Genomic DNA, 16,312 nt, shown 5'->3' with positions numbered 1-16,312 from the left:
GGGTTGGATTGGGGGGTCAAATCTACTAATCAAATGATTCCTGAGCGCGGCGCATGGCTGCAGCTCAACCGCTCCTTGGCTGCAGCTCACCGCTCCTTGCCTGCGGGTCACCGCTCCTTGGCTGCAGCTCAGCGCTCCTTGGCTGCAGCTCAGCGCTCCTTGGCTGCGGGTCAGCGCTCCAAGAGAGATGGGGGTCAAATGCGGAGAACACATTTCACTGCGGTAACGTGTGTGACAAATCGTATGACTTTGACTTTGAGAGAAGAACTCCAGTCATGAAGAGATTATGATACTGCTGGAGGGTTACAAGGAGAACCAGTCTGTTCTTGATACTGCTGGAGGGTTACAAGGAGAACCAGTCTGTTCTTGAAAGTAAATTCAACTCATATGTTACAAATAAGAAAGAAATCACACCTGTGTGAACTGAGTGGTGCAACTCCCCTCCCCGCCCACCCTCCTCTCTCTCTCTCTCATTAGCAGGCAACAGTACAGCACTATCTCTCTTTCTGGCACAGCAGCGCCCCTACTGGTACTAATAGTCATACTCGTGCTCATTTCACATAAATTAGGCGGACATTGCTGTTCCTTGGAGTGGTTGCACCCAGTGTTGTTTTTGGCAGCAAATTTCTATTTTAGTTTTAGTCATAGTCTCCTGAATAGTTTTCACTTAGTCTTAGTCACATTTTAGTCACCTGGATTAGTGCTAGTCTAGTTTTAGTCGACTAAATGTCATAAGATTTTAGTCGACTAAATCTACAGGTGATTTAGTCGACTAAAATGTATTTTTGCGGGCCTTGTTGCTGTCATAATGACTTATTTTACACTTGAAAATAGCCGATCTACAAGCTCACAACGCGTCGCACTGCGACGCGTTGTGAGCTTGTAGATCTGCTATTTTCAGCATGCAACCAAGTGTAAAATGACTTATACTGGATCTGTTGTCCACTAGTCCCTTCCTAACATTTTAGTCTAGTTTTTATTTGTTGACGAAATTGTCAGTATATTTAGTCTTAGTTTTAATCACCATGGCTTAGTTTTAATTTAGTTTACATTTTGTTTTCTTCAGTGGAAAAGGTAGTCGACGAACATTTTTCGTCTTAGTTTTAGTCGACGAAAACAACACTGGTTGCACCACTCAAAAAGACGACGCATATTGGAACAGGATAGTTAGTCGATGCAATCAATGCGAAGGGGTGTGAACAACGAGAGCTAAAAGAGACCAAGAGAAAATGGAGCCATCTTAAAACCCAAGCAGTGGAAGACTGTCCAAGGACGACAAAACCAGGAACCAGGACCAGGACCCAGGGCCAGACAAACCTCCCCACTGGCCCAGAACCAGGACCCAGGGCCAGACAAACCTCCCCACTGGCCCAGAACCAGGACCCAGGGCCAGACAAACCTCCCCACTGGCCCAGAACCAGGACCCAGGGCCAGACAAACCTCCCCACTGGCCCAGAACCAGGACCCAGGGCCAGACAAACCTCCCCACTGGCCCAGAACCAGGACCCAGGGCCAGACAAACCTCCCCACTGGTCCAAAACCAGGACCCAGGGCCATATTCCACTACAATCAGGACCCAGGGCCATATTAAACCTCCCCACTGGTCCAAAACCAGGACCCAGGGCCAGACAAACCTCCCCACTGGTCCAAAACCAGGACCCAGGGCCATATTCCACTACAATCATTGACATCATAGGAGAAGATTCTGCTGCTGTAGTTTCAGGAGGAGGGGTAGAGAGTGAGATAGATACGTAGAGAGTAAAAAGATCCAATTGAAATGATATATTAATGAGCTGAGTTATTAATGAGTTTGTTACTCAAACACCTTAGTGCAGGAACCCCCTCCCCTCACGTGCTTATAGAACGATGATTTGTCATTACTGATGCTTTGAGTAATTATTAGGCCCGGCCCTGAGAATCATACATTTCATTTCCATATCAATATCAATTTGTCTTTGGTAAAATCATGGTATTGGATCGTAGTCCGTTATTAGCAGTTGGTTTGTTTTGGTTCCCGCACCACCCCATTTTAGGTCTGACATTAAACCCATTCTGACATGAGATCAGATTCTAAAAATGTCTCCTACATCCTGACAGTTTTCATTCTGACCTGAGATCAGATTCTAAAAATGTCTCCTACATCCTGACAGTTTTCATTCTGACCTGAGATCAGATTCTAAAAATGTCTTCTATGTCAGTCGCTCTTCGATTTTTCAAAAATAGCAGACCTACAAGCTCATAGCGCGCCACTCTGTGGCGCGCTATGAGCTTGTAGATCTGCTATTTTTCAATAGCTAAAGCAAAATGGGTTCCCGCCCAGAATGGTTTTAAAATTTGAAAAATGTCTTCTAAATCATGAGGGTTTTCTGAAATACCTCATGTTTCTATATCGGTGTGCTCAATATTCCATGTCAACGACCCCAACAATTATATGTAATTGGCCAGATCGACCCCCATCTGGAAATATGTTATTCCTGCATGAACCCTTCAGAGGCAATGATGAGAGTTTAAAACGTTCGCTCTGAAAGAATATATATTCAAAGATTTGAGTTTAAAACGTTCGCTCTGAAAGAATATATATTCAAAGATTTGAGTTTAAAACGTTCGCTCTGAAAGAATATCGTTCGCTCTGAAAGAATATCGTTCGCTCTGAAAGAATATCGTTCGCTCTGAAAGAATATCGTTCGCTCTGAAAGAATATCGTTCGCTCTGAAAGAATATATATTCAAAGATTTGCGCCACATTTTCACGATTTTTCAAAAATAGCAGATTTACAAGCAAGATTTTCAATAGCTAAAGTATAACACAATGCTTAAACACAGCCCAGAATGGGTTGATTGTCATTGTAAACATCCTGGCATACTGCAAACTAAAGTCTATGGTTTCGTTTGATCCACAAGAAGAGATGAGCGTGCTTGCACAACTTAAGGGTAGGAATCATATAGCCTATAGCAAATCAAGTCAGCGCACACACACACGTATATATATCACACACACACACACACACACACACACACACGTGTCTTTGTATATTTCATTCTGACCAATATGACATATTTTAGGCCACACACATAGATAGACATTGAGGGAGTGGAAACCTTTTCGGTTGATGTAGGCATTCTGGCATTCTCATCCCACTGATGGAGGTGCCATTTTGACGCCAGTCCCATCTACAGTATATACAGCCAATCACGGCTGGGAACCCTGAGTGACACATCATGGAACTTTTGGTCTGGTGTAATTTAGCTTTTGGCTTTTCTTTCCGTCATGATTACAAACTTACAAAGTCATTCATGCGCGTGCACAGGGCGAACGCGACGCTGCGCACGGCCCTGCATATACCGTAGACTTGTGTATTTGTATTGTGAAAACTGAAATGTATAGTGTAGCACTGTAGCCTACAGTATGTCAATATAATAAAGAAAATAGTCTGGGATAAGGTTTGCCAACAAAGGAAACGCAGGGATTAAATATTAATCAATGTGTGCAGTTTACATTTAAATGCATTTACACATAATAATCAAGTACTGATCGAGACTTGATTGATCCGATTGCCATTATTTTTGTATGACTGTAGGACAATTCTGCTCTGTTGTGTCAAGATCCTGAGTTCATATAATAATAATAATATTATATATATATATATATATATATATATATATATATATATATATATATATATATATATATATATATATATAATGTTGGGGGTGGGGGAGAACATTTGACCGATAATTACACATCTTTGTGCCCAGTTGAATATACTCAAAGGGACTAAATGAGTTAAAAAAGTCATTGTAAGTCAAAAGACTTTAAAAAAGACTCCAGTCCAGGAGAAGTGGATATACCGGTAGTCAAAGATCAGCATTTCAAATGGCCATAAATGCCAAACATAAACAATAAGCTGGACTGGACCGTCAACTCTGAAGGTACAGACGGAGCAGAAACCGGTTTCTTCAGATGTTCAGTCTAAATTGACCAGTGTCCTTATTTGATCCCAACAAACTGAACCAAGCTGAGGACAATGTGACAGTTGCAGAGACTAGAGGAGGAATCAATTATTTTTTTATTAAAATAAAAATATAAAACACAAAAACAATGTTTGAAAAGGATGCCCACACTTCTTAGACTTTGAGAGCTACTTTCAAAACGCAAGACCTGTAGTCTAGAGGCTGCACTGAGCGCTGCCTCGCTGTAGTCTAGAGGCTGCACTGAGCGCTGCCTCGCTGTAGTCTAGAGGCTGCGCTGAGCACTGCCTCGCTGTAGTCTAGAGGCTGCACTGAGCGCTGCCTCGCTGTAGTCTAGAGGCTGCACTGAGCGCTGCCTCGCTGTAGTCTAGAGGCTGCGCTGAGCACTGCCTCGCTGTAGTCTAGAGGCTGCGCTGAGCGCTGCCTCGCTGTAGTCTAGAGGCTGCGCTGAGCGCTGCCTCGCTGTAGTCTAGAGGCTGCGCTGAGCACTGCCTCGCTGTAGTCTAGAGGCTGCGCTGAGCGCTGCCTCGCTGTAGTCTAGAGGCTGCACTGAGCACTGCCTCGCTGTAGTCTAGAGGCTGCGCTGAGCGCTGCCTCGCTGTAGTCTAGAGGCTGCGCTGAGCGCTGCCTCGCTGTAGTCTAGAGGCTGCGCTGAGCGCTGCCTCGCTGTAGTCTAGACAGGCTGCGCTGAGCGCTGCCTCGCTGTAGTCTAGAGGCTGCGCTGAGCACTGCCTCGCTGTAGTCTAGACAGGCTGCGCTGAGCGCTGCCTCGCTGTAGTCTAGAGGCTGCGCTGAGCGCTGCCTCGCTGTAGTCTAGAGGCTGCACTGAGCGCTGCCTCGCTGTAGTCTAGAGGCAGAGAGAGAGAGAGAGAGAGAGAGAGAGAGAGAGAGAGAGAGAGAGAGAGAGAGAGACATTGTGACTGACAGGTTAGGTTACATGATAGAGGTTAACTCACCCAACAGTGAAGTGAGGACGGCTCCCTCCCGAGCATGACGCCGCCATCTGTTGGACTGGAGTAATGCCATTACTGGCTGCTGGAGACACACTCTCTCTCTCTGTCCACTAGGGGCTGCTGAAGACACACTCTGTCCCCTCATAGTGACAACCTAAACGCAACCATAATTAATGTGAACGCAACAAGAATAAAATTGAAACGCAATGCAATGCACTTTTCTTTTTTCGATGAATTGAATAATGAAGGACCGAAATGGAAACAAGCCATGGTGCTTTCTCAGGGTTTTTCCCCTCACTGTATATGTGTCCTTTCCCTTTTTGCTTCCTGCATGATGAATTCCTGTTCTGTTCTTTAGCTACATAGAAGTGTCTATTTGTATGTCTCTAAATGTTTTGATGAATTGAACATTGTGGACCCTGTTGTAAACAAGTGTAATGCTTAATTGGGTCGTCCACTCACAGTTAACAGTCTCTGTATTGAGTTTGTGCTTAAAATGTACTGTAATTCTACAAACTGTTAATAAATATTTCAATCAATCAATCAAAAGTCCCTGGGTCCAAGCACGGAAATAGCATTGTCACCACCAAGTGTCACTGTTGTGCAGCCTAACACACAGACACAGAGGCCAGACAGTACAGTGTACAGTGTACAGTACAGTACAGTGTCAGTACTTAAACACGCAACAGACACCACAACTAACAGTACAAGTACAGTTTGTAAAAATAAATTCCCAAACCTGGTTGTCAGTCACTGCTGTTCCCCAGCGACACTCTGCTCCACGGACACACACACACACACACACACACACACACACACACACACACACACACACGCACACACACACACACACACACACACACACACACACACACACACACACGATGAATTCCTGTTCTGTTTTTTAACTACATAGAAGTGTCTATTTGTACGTCTCTAAATGTTTTGATGAATTGAACAATGTGGACCCTGTTGTAAACAAGTGTAATGCTTAATTGGGTCGTCCACTCACAGTTAACAGTCTCTGTATTGAGTTTGTGCTTAAAATGTACTGTAATTCTACAAACTGTTAATAAATATTTAAATCAATCAATCAATCAAACAAACACACACACACATACACACACACACACACGCTGCAGGCTCGTGAAGCTCGCTAAAGTTATTACTATTATTATTATTATTTATAACTGGTGGTTACGAACGTAACCCAGGTTATTTAAATAAAACTAGCGAAGCAACTCGCTTAAGGGAGATTGCGCCCTCTGGCGTGATCACAGAAGCATTACATCATACACTCACAAACAATGTAATTGGTTGGGTATGACCACATGGGCGCCTGACCCCTCCCTCTCTTACAGGTATAAGGCGCGTCCTACCATGTTGTCGCCATTCCAAGATAACATTGAAACTTCTCATGAGGCATGCTCACAAGAAGGGCGTTTTTGCGAGTTGCTTCGCTAGTTTTATTTAAATAACCTGGGTTACGTTCGTAACCACCAGTTATTATTAAATTAAAACAGCGCTCAGCAACTCGCTTAAGGGAGACATAATGCACTCCCTTCTTGTTATCACAAAGTCCAGACCCAGAGTCGTAAAGGGTCCAGACCCACTGTTTGCAAGGTATATGAGAGTAGAAGATCCACCTCTCACACAGTTCCATAGAACAAGATTATCAGCACATCCTCTCGCCCATGGCGAGAGGGAGAGAGGAAAAACTGAACCTAGAGCCCGAGGAACCAAGGGGCTCTTGTTCCTCTTAAGAAGCTACACTTAAGACTGCATGCGCCACCGGCGCCGCTGTCACATCCAGTCTGTAAAAGGCCGCAAAAGTTGAAGAGGACCCCCAACTTGCTGCGGTACACACATCCTGAATGGAAACCCCCTTACAAAGGGCCCAGGATGTTGCCATGCCACGAGTAGAATGCGCCCTCACCCTCAGTGGAGGCTGCAGCCCTTTACTCGAGTATGACCGCTCTATAGCTTCCACTATCCATTGTGAAATCCTCACTTTGGATACAGCCTTCCCCAAAGATCTGGGGCCCCAGGAGACAAACAGTTGCGTAGTCTTCCTGTCAGTCGCTGTCCTATTCATATAGACTCTCAGAGCCCTCACCGGGCACAGAGTATGTCTCCTCTCATCCTCCACAGAGGCAAAAGGAGGCGGACAGAATTCCACCAAATCCACCGGCACGCGATCGGCCAGTTGGTTCTTGGGCACGAATGCAGGGTTCGTCCGGAGGACCACCCTCGTCCTATTATCGGAGAACCGAGCACATTCCTCGCTCACCGAGAAAGCGTGGATGTCACTGACCCTCTTAGCAGTCACCAGTGCCAACAGTAGCGCTGTCTTTAAAGACAGGAACTGTAGCCCCACTGTCTCTAATGGTTCAAAAGGTGGCCTGGACAGGGAGTCCAACACCAGAGCCAAATCCCACGTAGGGACCACTGACTTAGGTACTTGACGGAGGCGGGAAACTCCAGTCATGAACCTACGCACTAAAGGGTGTTTCCAGGCAGTGTCATTGTCAAAACCGACGTGACAGGCCGAAATGGCCGCCAAGTACACTTTTATAGTGCTGAAAGCCAATCCTTTGTCCATCAAGCTCTGGAGAAAAGTCAAAATGACCCTCACCGACGCCTGAAAAGGGACCGCCCGTTCCCGTAAACACCACTCATCAAATGCGCGCCACTTCCCATCATAGGCTGTCCTAGTTGACTGGGCTCTAGCGCTCTGAATAGTGTCAATAACACTCTGAGGAAGGCCCTCGGCATCGAGATTCATCCGCTCACGGGCCAGACCCATAGGTCTAGATCCTCTGGTCGGGGATGAAAGATCTCTCCTCCCGCCTGCGTCAGGAGATCCCTGCGTAGCGGAAGCTGCCACGGGTGGTCGTATAGTAGAGGAGTAATCTCTGACCTCCACGAGCCCCATGCTGGCGCCACCAGAATCACCGACAGACCCTCGGTCCTCACCCTCTCCAGGAGGGGAGGAATCAGTGACAGAGGGGGGAAAGCATACAGCCGTCCCCTGGGCCAATCGTGTGACAGAGCATCCAGGCCCAGAGGTGGCGTGCCCGCTATGGAGAAGAACAGCGGACACTTCGCGTTCCCCTCCGAGGCAAAGAGGTCTACCCGCGGTAGACCGAACCTGTCCCAGATCTGAGCAGCTACTGCGTCGTGCAGGGACCACTCTGCGTAGTGGTACCCACCTCTTGACAGAAGGTCCGCCCCCAGGTTCCGGACCCCCGGGACATGGGAGGCTCTGACCGACCTCACCATAGTGTCAGCCGATGAGCCAGCGCATGCAGCGTGTCGGACCGAAGTCCGCTCTGCTTGTTTATGTAGCACATGGTCGTTGTGTTGTCTGTCCTCACCAGGACATGACAACCTCTGATCAGCGGTTCGAAGTGTCGTAGGGCCAGAAAAACCGCCATCAGCTCCAAATAGTTTATGTGTGCCGCCTTCTGACTGGCGTGCCACACCCCCCCTGGCAGCTCTGCCTTCGTGGGTGGCCCCCCAGCCCATCAGGCTGGCGTCCGTGGTGATTATCTTCCTCGAGACTATTAAACCCATGGTTACGCCCTCGGAAAGAAAACACCTGTCTTTCCACCGTAGTAGAGCCAAAGTACATTCTCGTTGTACTATGACTGAACGATGTTGATGGTGCTCCGGTATCCTCAGTGATCGCATCGCTGAAAGGGTCTCATGTATAACCTGCCTAGCCGTATAACGGTTAAGGCCGCCGCCATGAGACCAGCCATCCTCTTGCACGTCCGGAACGGGACCCTGCGTCCTACCCGGAACAGTGAAGCACACGCCATGACTGAGTTCACTCTCTCCTCTGACAGGTGAGCTGTGAACGATACCGAGTTCAATGTCATGCCTATGAAGTCTATAGACCTCGTCGGCATCAATACACTCTTCTCGTAATTTATGTTGAAACCCAGCGAAATAAGGTGACTCACCACCCATTCGGTGTGTAGTTCCGCCTGTTGTTGTGAGTCCGACATGGTGACCCAGTCGTCTATGTAACATGCTATGCGGATCCCCCGTTGTCTCAGGGGGGCAATTGCTGCTTGCGTGCATTTCACGAAAACCCTGGGACTCAGGGATATTCCAAAAGGCAGGACTAGGTATTCGTAAACCCGTCCCTCGTACCCGAAACGCAGGAACTTCCTGTGTGGCGGGTAGATTGGAATGTGGAAATAGGCGTCCTTGAGGTCTATACTGGTGTAGTAGTCCCCCTGACGCATCATGCGCAACAGCGCCGCATTTGTCAACATCTTGAAACGGAATCTCTTGAGGTATTTGTTTAGAGCACGTAAGTCCAGTATAGGACGCATGCCCCCCCTTTCTTTTTCACCAGAAAATACCTTGAGTAGAATCCGTTCATGCTCTGGTCCGGCGTCACTTCTTGAATAGCCCTTTTGTCCAACAGGGAGAGTATTTCCTCCCGTAGGATGACGGCTGCCTGCCCGTTCGTCTGAGAGAAAATTATTTTCTCGAACGTGGGAGGCTCCGCGGAGAATTGCAGTTTGTAGCCCCTCGAAATGGTCTTTAGGACCCAGGGGTGTGCTCTGCATTCTTCCCATTTTGGAAAGCAACGAGCAAGCGGGCTCAGCGTCACTGTACCGCTTTGTGGTAGAGTGGCGTCCCCCAACGGCCGGGCGGGGTTTTTCCTTAGCCTCCTTCGAGCGGAGAACGTCCGTGGAAGTTTGCTGCCCTCTACTGGGCTGAGGCCGGAGAAAATTTTGGCGTGGCGGTCCCGTCGGACAGCAACAAGGCCCAAAGGCCTTGCTACTGAAGCCTCGGGATAAATTTTGGCGTGGCGGCCCCGTCGAACAGCAACAAGGCCCAAAGGCCTTGCTACTGAAGCCTCGGGATAAACTTTGGCGTGGCGGCCCCGTCGAACAGCAACAAGGCCCAAAGGCCTTGCTACTGAAGCCTCGGGATAAATTTTGGCGTGGCGGCCCCGTCGAACAGCAACAAGGCCCAAAGGCCTTGCTACTGAAGCCTCGGGATAAATTTTGGCGTGGCGGCCCCGTCGAACAGCAACAAGGCCCAAAGGCCTTGTTACTGAAGCCTCGGGATAACTTTTGGCGTGGCGGCCCCGTCGAACAGCAACAAGGCCCAAAGGCCTTGCTACTGAAGCCTCGGGATAAACTTTGGCGTGGCGGCCCCGTCGAACAGCAACAAGGCCCAAAGGCCTTGCTACTGAAGCCTCGGGATAAATTTTGGCGTGGCGGCCCCGTCGAACAGCAACAAGGCCCAAAGGCCTTGCTACTGAAGCCTCGGGATAAATTTTGGCGTGGCGGCCCCGTCGAACAGCAACAAGGCCCAAAGGCCTTGTTACTGAAGCCTCGGGATAACTTTTGGCGTGGCGGCCCCGTCGAACAGCAACAAGGCTCGAGAGCCTTGTCGCCGAGACTTTGTCTTGTTCTACTGCCGCGGGACGCTTTTGCGTACAACCGTGCAGTAGACTCATACCCTTCATGTTCTGGCAATGATACAATATGTTTTGTTTCACACAAATCTTTATTGCACTTACGGGAGCAGGAGGAAATACAGTATTTTTCACATTCTTCTCTGGAACATTTGTAGGAATACTGTGATAAGGTGCGCGACACTCGACATTTTTCGCTAAAACATCCTGTCTTATAAACCTTCTCTTTTTTCTCTCCGGTGGCGTGAGGCCCGTGGCCACTCCGCAAAGTCCCGTGCCCAGAACGTGGGGTAGGTGGGAGACAATGTCCGTTGTCAGCGCCGCTGACTGTTATTTACGCTGCTGGTTGTTGCCAGCCTGCTTATTGCCTCCTCCGCGGCGCTGTTGTCCGGCGCCCGGTGAGGCCGACGGCTTTCTGAAGCTTTTGTTGTCTTTCTTTTGGGGCCTGTGGCGACCCGCTGAGTTAGAAGGGGCCCTCCCCACCTCGGGGGCCTTGAAGACGGGTCTAGACTCACGATCGTACGACCTCTTCTTGTCGCGGTCGTAAGTCCGGCCAGCAGGCGATTTGAAAGGCGGCTTCTTGGGCTCCGTAGGGAGGTAGGCGTCGAGCGCCTCATCCTTGGTCTTATCCGTCTCCAGGCGGGCCGTCAGGTTGGCCATGGTCCCCGAGAACAGATTGTCCTGGACCAGCGGCTGGTCCAAAATAACGTTCATCTCTGCTGCGGTGAGCTGTGGAGAATAGTTGAGCCAACGGAACCTCTCTAGGATTACGATGCCAGCCATGGCCTGGCCAGTCAGACCAACGTTGTACTTGGTGAGGCGCATGATTTCTTTATGAATGCGTCTCAACTCCGCCATGTTGTCCGGTGTCGGAGCGTCCCCTACTTTCTTCAGAATGTAGGTGGCCGATCCCTGGAGTAAGGATATGGCGTTCATGGCCTTGGCCGTCTTGGTCAGGGACTTGTATGTCTTCTTAGCGACGGCGGACATGTCCTTGTCGATGGGGAGGACAAATGTAGGGTCCTCTTTTTGTGACGCTATTTTCCCGCGGAGGAGATGTCTAGCCACTCTTTTATCCATCGGCGGTACGGCTTCTAAACCGGCGTCTTTCATTCCTGCGCAGTCCAGGTCTCTCTTGTGTTCGGGGGGGAAAGAGAAAGAGCTGGGGGCTTTCCAGGATAGCCCGAGTATGCGATCGAAGCCCTTTGCTAGCGGGAGCAGCTGTCTCTGGCGAGGTTTCTCTTCCTCGTCGTCGAGTACGTCCCACATGGTGCCGTCCTCCGCCACTTGTGGGACTTCCTCAGCGGGCCATTTCAGCTTGCACCTCACCGTGGCTTTCTTGAAAACCTCCATGAGACTGGAGGCGTCCATGGCTAGGGGCGGACTCGGGGGTTGTGCTTCGGTGAGGGCCGTGACCGTAGCCTCGGCTTGTGGCTTAGCCGCGGTCTGTGGTACGGTGTCAGTCGGGGGCGCGGCAACAGTTTTTGTTGCGGCGCGCTTCTCCATTCCGGCCAGGAGGGTATCTCTGAGCCGTTCCTCATCCCGAGCCGTTTCCCTGTCACCGTCGGAGTCAGAGGATCCCGTGTCAGACCCCGAGCAGTCGGATCTGTTACACGTGGAGCCAGAACTCTCGTCGTCATCCTCGTCCTCGTCCTCGTCCTCCTCTTCCATGGATTCTCCCGCGTCGTGGGCGGCGCCGGAGTGTCCATTCTTTGGTTTTGGCGGGCCCTCTGATGGCCTCGCTCTCTGGCGGGGGGGGGAGTGGTCGAGGTCCGCTGCTCCATCGTCGGGGACTGTGGCCGAGGCTTCAGTGCTTGCTCGACCAGGGTCCTCGGCGGTAGGAAGGTCAGCGTAGTCACTTTCGGAGTAGCGGGAAGGGGAGCGAGCGTGCCTCTCACGCTCCTTTGAGAGCCCCTCCATGTCCCGCACTTGGTCGCGAAGCCAGGCTTCACTGCGTGAAGTGAAGAAGGCTTCAGCCCTGACTAGCCTACGGGCTAACCGGGGCTTGGGGATGTTGGTGCAGATAGAGCATTGCCCAGGATTGTGGACGACGTCCACGGCATGTTCTAAACCGAGGCACTTCACGCATTCCTCGTGTGCGTCCTCCCCAGACATCCAATTCGGACAGTTCTCACAGTGCTTCTGTGGAACCGGGGCCGCGGCGTCGGAGTTAGCCTTCCGTCGACGACGCCGGGCCGCCGATTTGGATGGAACAGCATCAGACATGGCCTCTTCGCTGGCCGCTGTCGATGCTGGGCTGTCAGATGGCAACGTTCCCCGTTTCCAAGTGATAGCAGTAGAAAAGCTAATTCGAGCAATTTCCCAAAGCCACGAAATTAGTGTAGTAGTAGTAGTAGTAGTTTGTAAACCGCAAAGTAGAAGCTGTCCCAGCGTTGTTTGTGGTGCCAAGATACCCTCTTGTCCGGTAAACGTTTACTTAGGAAGCTCTAGACTTTGTAGCATGCTCCTTCTCACGTGAGAAGATTCAATAGAATGGCGACAACATGGTAGGACGCGCCTTATACCTGTAAGAGAGGGAGGGGTCAGGCGCCCATGTGGTCATACCCAACCAATTACATTGTTTGTGAGTGTATGATGTAATGCTTCTGTGATCACGCCAGAGGGCGCAATCTCCCTTAAGCGAGTTGCTGAGCGCTGTTTTAATTTAATAATAACTCTCTTTTAGTGCGATTCTTGCCCATTGAGATGCCTGTCCAAGCCTGTAGTTGTCCACCAGAGATGCTGAAGGTCAGCAAAGGGAAGGACGTTGCTTTGGTCACAATTAATGGTAATTACATATAGGATTTCCTCTGCTCTGTTTGAAAAAGATGTTCCCCTATTGTATAGATCTGTCAAGAAATAGGGAGGGGGGGTAACATTTATTTATCCGTCTCTTGACTTAGTCATTGCCCTTCCTAGACTTCCTAAGTTCCTACCAAGTCAGCCCTGTGATTTCTATGGCAGTGGGAACATTACAGTGAATGTATGTTATTTGTAGGTCGGTATGATCTCAGCATGACCTGACCTGCGAGGGATGCCAGACTACGTGGGATGCAGGAGTGAATGACCTTGTGCAAAATGGCTACTGGCTAGCCACCGTCAACTTCTCAACCGTCTATGAAACAGACTTGTTTTACACCTTTGAGGAGATGAAGATGGCATCACCAGGGCTGTCACTTCAAGCTTTTGAAGTTAATTTGAGTTAAAAATCACATGTGAAGTGGGGGGGGGGCGCTTTAACAACCCTTATCATCTTACATCATCGCGATAACATAACATGATATGCCGATTTGCTAAGTGATAGACAAAACATTAAACTCTGTCCATTGTCAATGGCGTTTTAATGTTTTTCTATAGACTACCATTAAACCTCTGTATATAGGAGGGAAAAACGTTTGCTGTGAAATAATATATATTCAAAGATTTGCACACATTTTAACAATAAAAAAAATCAGACATAGCTCAGACATAGAGCGGCACTTGGGGCGGAACTCGCCCGGCTTCAAACTGCTGTCACTTCACAAGGAGTGCTTTTGGGCCAGCACGAAGCTATTCTGGTTCAGATGAATGACCGACTCGCTCAGCTGGTCACCGCCGTTCAGACGCTCACCGCTGGCCAGGCAGCCGATGGCCAGGCTGCCGCCGGGGGCCCCCAGCCCCCCGTTATCACTCCCAGGGAACCAAACGTTCAGCACCCTGAGAGGTACAGTGGAGATCCCGGCTCCTGCCGTGGGTTCTTATCTCAGTGTTCCCTAGTGTTTGCTCTCCAGCCTTCCGCTTTTACCACAGATGGTTCAAGGGTGGCTTACATAATGACTTTATTATCGGGCCGAGCGCTCGCCTGGGCGAATGCGCTGCTAGAGAGACAATCACCATTGTGTCATGACTTTGATCAGTTTATTCAGGAAATGAAGAGAGTTTTTGATTGCCCAGTGAGAGGCAGAGACGCGGCTACGCGCCTGCTGTATCTTCGACAAGGACGCAGCAGTGTAGCTAGTTATTCCATCGACTTCCGCGTCTTGGCTGTAGAAAGTGAGTGGACCGAGGCGGCTTTAATTCCCACTTTTCTGCACGGCCTCTCGGATGAAGTTAAAGATGAACTGTGTTCCCGTGAGATGAGTGATGGGCTAGATTCGCTCATTACACTCGCCACCCAGGTGGACAATCGCATCCGCGAGCATAGAAGAACCAGACAGCTGACCAAAGCGCCAGCCCCAGCCGAACGTCCCCGAGGGGGGCCGAATGCCTCCGACTATTCCCGAATGGTCCCGACGTACCCTGAGACAGCCGAGTCTTCCCCCCCTGAGGAAGCTATGCAACTGGGCCGCACCAAGCTGTCAATCAAGGAGAGAGAGAGAAGGATAGCCGAGAGACTGTGCATGTATTGTGGCAAGCCTGGCCATTTCCGGATTTCATGCCCAGAGAGAGAGGGAAAAGAGGAGGCTCAGCAGCAATTGGGGAATTCCTGGTGAGCCATATTGTTTCTTCCTCCCCATCGTCTTCTTGCTTTAAAATCCCTGCCGTTTTGTCTTGGGAGAGCCAAAGGCAGCCTGTCACAGCGCTTATTGACTCTGGGGCAGCAGGATGTTTTTTGGACATTTCCTTTGCCCGCCGTCTGAAGATCCCTTATTTTAAATTAAATCATCCCCAGAGAATTACTGCATTGGATGGGCGCCCACTTGGGAGGGGCGTGGTCAATTACCTCACTGAACCACTAGGCCTACGCTTGTCTGGGAACCACTGTGAGCACATTCAGCTTCACCTGATTGATTCTCCTGAATTGTCTCTCATTTTGGGACATCCTTGGCTTGTGCACCACAACCCCCACATAGACTGGCCATCTGGGACCATATTAGAGTGGGGCCGTTCCTGTCACTCCCAGTGTCTACGCTCTGCCTCTGGGGCTCCTAGGTCCCCTGGCCCTGACTCCGCCCCTGACTCCGCACCTGGGGGCCCTGAACCCCCGGCACCCGCCAATGTTCCGCCAGAGTACTCTGACCTCAGTCTGGTCTTCTCCAAGCAACGTGTGACGTCCACCTTGCCCCCTCATAGGCCCTATGACTGTGGCATTGACTTGCTGCCGGGGACGTCTCCACCCCGTGGGAGGCTCTATTCACTCTCCGGTCCGGAGGTGGCTGCCATGGAGAGCTACATTGACGAGGCCCTTTCTGCAGGATTCATCAGACCGTCCACTTCTCCAGCAGGCGCTGGCTTCTTCTTCGTCGGGAAGAAAGATGGCGGCTTGAGGCCCTGCATTGACTACAGAGGTCTCAATAGTATTACGGTGAGAAACCGTTACCCCTTACCTCTTATGTCATCCTCTTTTGATTGTTTGCGAGGCGCTACGATATTCTCTAAGCTTGACCTCAGGAACGCTTACAATCTCATACGCATAAGAGAGGGGGATGAATGGAAGACGGCCTTCAACACTCCTAATGGCCATTATGAGTATTTGGTCATGCCATTCGGCCTCACTAATGCCCCTGCCGTTTTCCAGGCGCTTGTGAATGATGTTCTGAGGGACATGTTGAATCGTTTTGTCTTCATTTATCTTGATGACATCCTGATTTTTTCCAGAACGCTCGAGGGACATGTCCAGCATGTCCAGCTGGTCCTGGAGAACCAGCTCTACGTCAAGGCGGAGAAGTGCGACTTCCATGTGTCCACCATTGCCTTCCTAGGCTACATCATCACCACTAATGGTGTTACCATGGATCCGGCCAAAGTCAACGCGGTGGCTGACTGGCCCCGCCCCTCCACTCCTAAACAACTGCAGAGGTTCCTGGGCTTCGCAAACTTCTACAGATGTTTTATCCGGGACTATAGCAAGGTGACGTCGCCACTCCATGCCCTCACTTCCTGTGCTCGGAACAAGACCCCCAACCTGAGACCTTCTGGGCTACTCCGACCTCTGCCGGTACCACACCGCCCCTGGTCCCATATCT

This window comes from Protomyctophum bolini, assembly GCF_963924005.1.
Source record: "Protomyctophum bolini genome assembly, chromosome: 20".
NCBI classification, from domain to species: Eukaryota; Metazoa; Chordata; class Actinopteri; order Myctophiformes; family Myctophidae; genus Protomyctophum; species Protomyctophum bolini.
This window is presented reverse-complemented; position numbering follows the sequence as displayed.